Raw genomic sequence first — 5558 nt, 5'->3', positions numbered from 1 at the left:
AATTATTTGGCCACATATAATTAAATAAATGTTTGTCTTTAAAAATAATGGGCAAGTAGGCAGCTTTATGTTAAAGCCATTTTTAAAGTAGCAAATATGTAGATTCCGTACCGTGATACTATCTTAGAATTTCTCAAAGATTCTTAAAATCATATCATATTTGGGGGCACCTGGGTGGCTCAGTCGTTAGGCGTCTGCCTTCGGCTCAGGTCGTGATCCCAGGGTCCTGGGATCGAGCCCCACATCGGGCTCCCTGCTAGGCAGGAAGCCTGCTTCTCCCTCTCCCCCTGCTTCTATTCCCTCTCTCACTGTGTCTCTCTCTGTCAAATAAATAAATAAAACATATTTTAAAAAAAATCATATCATATTTGGTTAATTACTCTGAATTGAAGTTTTCTCAAAAGTTAGGTGGAAAATTCTATAGCCTGGCTATTCCATGACAGGTCATTTGTATGCCTTAGTTGCTTGAGCAATTATCTCAGAGATAAATTTCTCTTATCTAAAAACACAGTGAGGGGCGCATATCAGAAGAGCTCTGCCTTAGGTACAGAAGCTCGTTGGCAATGTGACATCTCAAAAATATTAACCCCGATGCCTTGTCAATTCTTCTGCCTTTTCCAGGTGCATCTGAAGTGACTATAAATGGACTACTTATGTCTGGAGATCTCCCCAGTAAACACTTTCTTTTCTCCAGTGAAAGCTATTGCACTAGGATTACAAAAAACTTAGTTGAGGTCTTTACTTGGAATTTTTTTTAATTTTTTTTTAAGATTTTATTTATTTATTTGACAGAGAGAAAGAGAGCACAAGTAGGTAGAGCGGCAGGCAGAGGGAGAGAGAGAAGGAGGCTCTCTGCTGAGCAGGGAGCCCAATGTAGGGCTCAAACCCAGGACCCTGGGATCATGATCTGAGCCAAAGGCAGCCACTTAACCGACTGAGCCACCCAGGTGCCCCTTTACTTGGAATTTTAAAAAAAGAACTTTTCAGAAATGTGGAATTGTATTTATGGCATTTTGTCTTCAGATATTATAAAATGAACTCTAAAGGAGTTAACATTTATTAACTGGTTTTCTATCTATCTACTACTGTGCTAAGCATTCTATATGTATCTCATTTAATTCTCACTACAAGCCAATGAGGTAAATGCCACTGTTACTGTTTTATAGGACATGACATTTAGAGATGCTCCAGCATGCTCAGGGCCCCACAGTTACAAACAGATGAACTGAGAAATAAACCCAGACAATCTGAGACCAGAGATCATATTCTTAACCATGAAAATATACCACCTTTTGGTGTATAACACAAATTGTTTAAAGCCCCATTTTCCAACAAGACTGGAAAACCCAATTCAAGATTCTAACCTTAGGGGATGCCGAAGTTCTGATTCTGGAGACTTAAATTATACTGTTTCACCAATACACAGTAGAAATTTGATTCTCAAAGGCAACCTGTTATTTCACACAACAGGTTCAATAAAGTAATTTATTTGTCCTTATGGGTTAGACGGACAGAACTGAAGGTGTCAAGCTGAGTTAATAGAAGACCAGATTTTGGTTCGCACAAATCCCACCAGCCAGCAGGAGAAATGGGGAAATTACAGGTTCCATGGGAACATTAGCCCCAGAAAAAGTGAATAGAATCTCTTAGACTTGGGGAAATCTCTGTCATAAATAAAGTTTAGGGAAATCCATGTTTTTTCATTTCCAGAATTGGAAATGAAATTGGAAATATCCAATACAAGTAGTTACCTCAGAATGAAAAAATATATATCAGAAAATAAACAATCAAGGAAAAATATATATTGTTTAACACAATCCTCATTAAGAAAATACTGCCAATTACCCCTTTCACGAAGATGGTGCTGAAGGCTAAGAAGGAAGCCCCCGCCCCTCCCAAAGCCAAAACCAAAGCAAAGTTTTGAAGGCCAAGAAAGCAGTGTCCACAGTCACAAAAAACAAAAGAAGATCTGCATGTCACCTACATTCTGACAATCTAAGACACTGCGTCTCCAAAGGCAGCCCAAATATTGTCGAAAGAGCGCCCCCAGGAGAAATAAGCTTGACCACTCTGCCATCATCAAGTTCCCCCACCGACTACTGCATCAGCCATGAAGAAAATAGAAGACAAAAACACACTTGTGTTCATTGTGGATGTCAAGGCCAACAAGCACCAGACGAAACAGGCTGTGAAGAGGCTCTACGACATTGATGTGGCCAAGGTTAACACCTTGATCAGGCCTGTTGGAGAGAAGAAGGCATATGTTTGACTGGCTTCTGACTATGATGCTTTGGATGTTGCCAACAAAATTGGCATCATCTAAACTGAGTTCAGCTGGCTAAATCTAAATAGAAATATTTTCACCATTAAAAAAAAAAAAAGAAAAGAACTGCCAATTAAATCTAGAAGAATGAATGATCTCCTAAGGCCAGTCATTTCTTACTAAACGCCATTTGGGTAGAAGAGATTCAGAGAGTTTAATTTAGATTTCCCTCTGCCACAAATCCATAAATATAAAATTTACCTGAAACTCAGGTATTACCAAAAAAATGGCAGAGATGTTTGCATAAAACTATTGAGGAAACAATTAGTGTCTTCTCCCAAACTAATGTTCTCCACACATCACTAAATGAACATTCTTTGATGATCTCATATACGCCGAACACCTTGCTATTAAAATTTTGAGTATGTTTTATAAGGGCAGTTTCAGCCCTAAGGCGATCATTGAGGATTCTTACCCTCTCGTCTGACCACACACCTGGAATGGAGGGAACTGGGTGCACAGGTGAAGATGCTCACCATGCAACCATTTCCTGGATTTCTGTCTGTGCCGACTCCTTCTACTGCTTCTTCTGCCACCTCTCAGTACAGCTGAACTTTAAGAGGCCCAGGAGAAAGAAGAAATAAGACTTTAAATAATTTATTTGGAGAAACAGTCAGTGAAGAGGAACAAATCATGTTTCGCTAAAAGAACCGGGACCTTTGACACTCCCCTTCTCGCTCCAGTACCTGGAGCTCTAGCCGGATTGCATTAGTGAAATTTTCATTTGATGGCATTTTAATATTCTGCCTTGATGACTTTTTAGCAACATTTACTTTCAGAGGTCTCGAGTGTTCCCTCGGAGGAAATGAAACATGTCAGAGCCCATTACAAAAATCAAAATTTAAATACCTCGACCACATTAGGGCTTACACACAATCCCATCAGCGCTTAAGCTGAAACTCACAACTATTCATTCTCTTGCTCAATCAGTAATGAGTACATTTGATGAAGCATTCCAGGGTCAGGGAACACACGTTAGTGATCTAACTTAACCCATTGATTGCCTGGCCACAAAGGACCAGGGCAGGACTTGATTAAATTGTAGCATGCAAATAATTTCCAACAGCACCAAAAGAAACTGCTTTTTTTTTCTTTTTTAAACAGTTGCGATTCCCATAAGTAATGGCCAAGGGATGTCGATAAGTTAGTTGTACATTAGGTTTAGTATTCTTTTGGTATTACTCTACATCTGTATGTCCTATAAAACAATCTGCTTAGTTTTCATCCAACTATAGCCACAGTTACTCTGTTATTAAGAACTGTCATAGTCTATACTGGGAGGGTCACTGAATGCATGATTCTTGTTTGTGCAACACCTTACTCTTCTTTTACTCCCCTGACTTCCTCAAGAATTTCAATGTATCCCTGGCAAAGAAGAATCCCCAAGATGTGATTTGGCTCTCTAGAGCATATTATATTCTAGCTGGTAACATGGGGCTGGCCCCAGAGTCTCTTGGATATTGATCTTATATGCAAAAGCAATGCAAATCACACATATTGCTGTTTGACATCACAGTAAAAGTTTCAAAAATCCAATGCAGTCCACAGATAATTGCCAGTTTTTAATATAGGAAAGCTTCTCTCTTTTTCTCTTCCTCCTCTTCCTCCCACCCAAACTGAGTGATTTTTATAATCAAGTAGGGAAATATACCAGTTGGTCATAGCACTGGAGTGCTGTGAACTTCGGGTAAACTTACTGCTACTCCTCGAGTTCAGCATATAGGCGATAGGTTAATGTTGGTGCTTCGGCTCTTCCTTAGGATTTCAGACAGTGAATTAATGATCCCGGCCTTGGATTTCTCCTTAAAGGGAATTAAGAAATCTCCCTTTCAAGAGATAATTAAAAGTGGCAAGGAGTCTGATGGAAAACTGTGATATGATCCTGCCTGGACAGACTTTCTTCCTGACCTCCTAGATCATGTTCTTAAATTCCCCATAAAGCACCTGTAGTACTCTGGTGAATGGCCTGGAACAAGGATGTCAAAACCTGAGATCAGAGGATTTCTGTGCTCTCCTTAGGGGATGCCACTCGCCTCTTCTCATGGTTCAGTGCAACTGGATGTCACTCAGCGACATTTTTCATTGTGAGGGTTAGTGGGGACAACTGTACAATTTTCAATGTCTTCTAAGATTTACGTAATATTTCTCATGTACTTTGAAGAGGTCTCACGTAAGATAAGAGATGCATTCAAATTACAAGCTAAAGGCAATGTTTATTGCTTTTCCTTATCCCAGTTTCTTACCAGTTGCCAGAGTGTGCCATATAACTACTATTTGGAAAGGAAAACCATCATGGAACAGTAAAAGGCATTAAGCAAATCCAGGATGCCTAGCAGAAAGCTAGGAAAGTGAAAGAAAGTGAATTTCAACAATAATCTAAAAGGAGGTAGCCAAGGGGCACCTGGGGGGCTAAGCTGTTAAGTGTCTGCCTTCGGCTCAGGTCATGATCCCAGGGTCCTGGGATCGAGCCCCACATCGGGCTCTCTGCTCGGCGGGAAGCCTGTTTCTCCCTCTCCCACTCCCTGCTTGTGCTCCCTCTCTCACTGTGTCTTTCTCAGTCAAATAACTAAATAAAATCTTCAAAAATAAATAAATAAATAAAACAAAAGGAGGTAGGCAAGGTGAATTCCTCACACGTTGCCCACTGGCAAAATCAATGAAGAATTTCCTTTGATTCATCCTTTCCCAGTACCAGGAAGCCAGTGGTGCTCAGCCACACAGTTTCTAGCCCCTCCAATCTCTGAGTTGGGAAAAGATCCATTTGAAAATTTTCAGTTAAGAATGCTTGATGGAGAGAGGAAGCCATGAAGCATTCATAATGCCATCTTTAATGCACAATAGTCCAAATCTTAACTTAATTTCTCATAGAAGCTCAGAAATGAAAGAAACAACCATTCTCTCTTTCAACCCTGTTTCCCTTCTCTGATCTGGAAAAAAAAAGTTCTCACAGAAACACCAAGGTTTTGACAATGCTTTGAAACTAGAACTCAATCACAAGAGGAAAGTCGGAAAGAACTCAAATACATGGAGGCTAAAGAGCATCCTACTGAAGAATGAATGGGTCAACCAGGAAATTAAAGAAGAATTAAAAAAATTCATGGAAACCAATGAAAATGAAAACACAACTATTCAAAATCTTTGGGATACAGCAAAGGCAGTCCTAAGAGGAAAGTATATAGCAATACAAGCCTTTCTCAAGAAACAAGAAAGGTCTCAAGTACACAACCTAACCCTA

At 39.8% G+C, this 5558-nt stretch overlaps 1 pseudogene; it reads left to right on the top strand.

Moving 5' to 3' along the window:
- The first annotated feature begins 1858 nt into the window (after positions 1–1858).
- Positions 1859–2417, top strand: LOC118541365 (large ribosomal subunit protein uL23 pseudogene; annotated as a pseudogene).
- The last annotated feature ends 3141 nt before the right edge of the window (positions 2418–5558 follow it).

Source organism: Halichoerus grypus, chromosome 8, assembly GCF_964656455.1.
Source record: "Halichoerus grypus chromosome 8, mHalGry1.hap1.1, whole genome shotgun sequence".
NCBI lineage: Eukaryota > Metazoa > Chordata > Mammalia > Carnivora > Phocidae > Halichoerus > Halichoerus grypus.
This window is presented reverse-complemented; position numbering and strand designations above follow the sequence as displayed.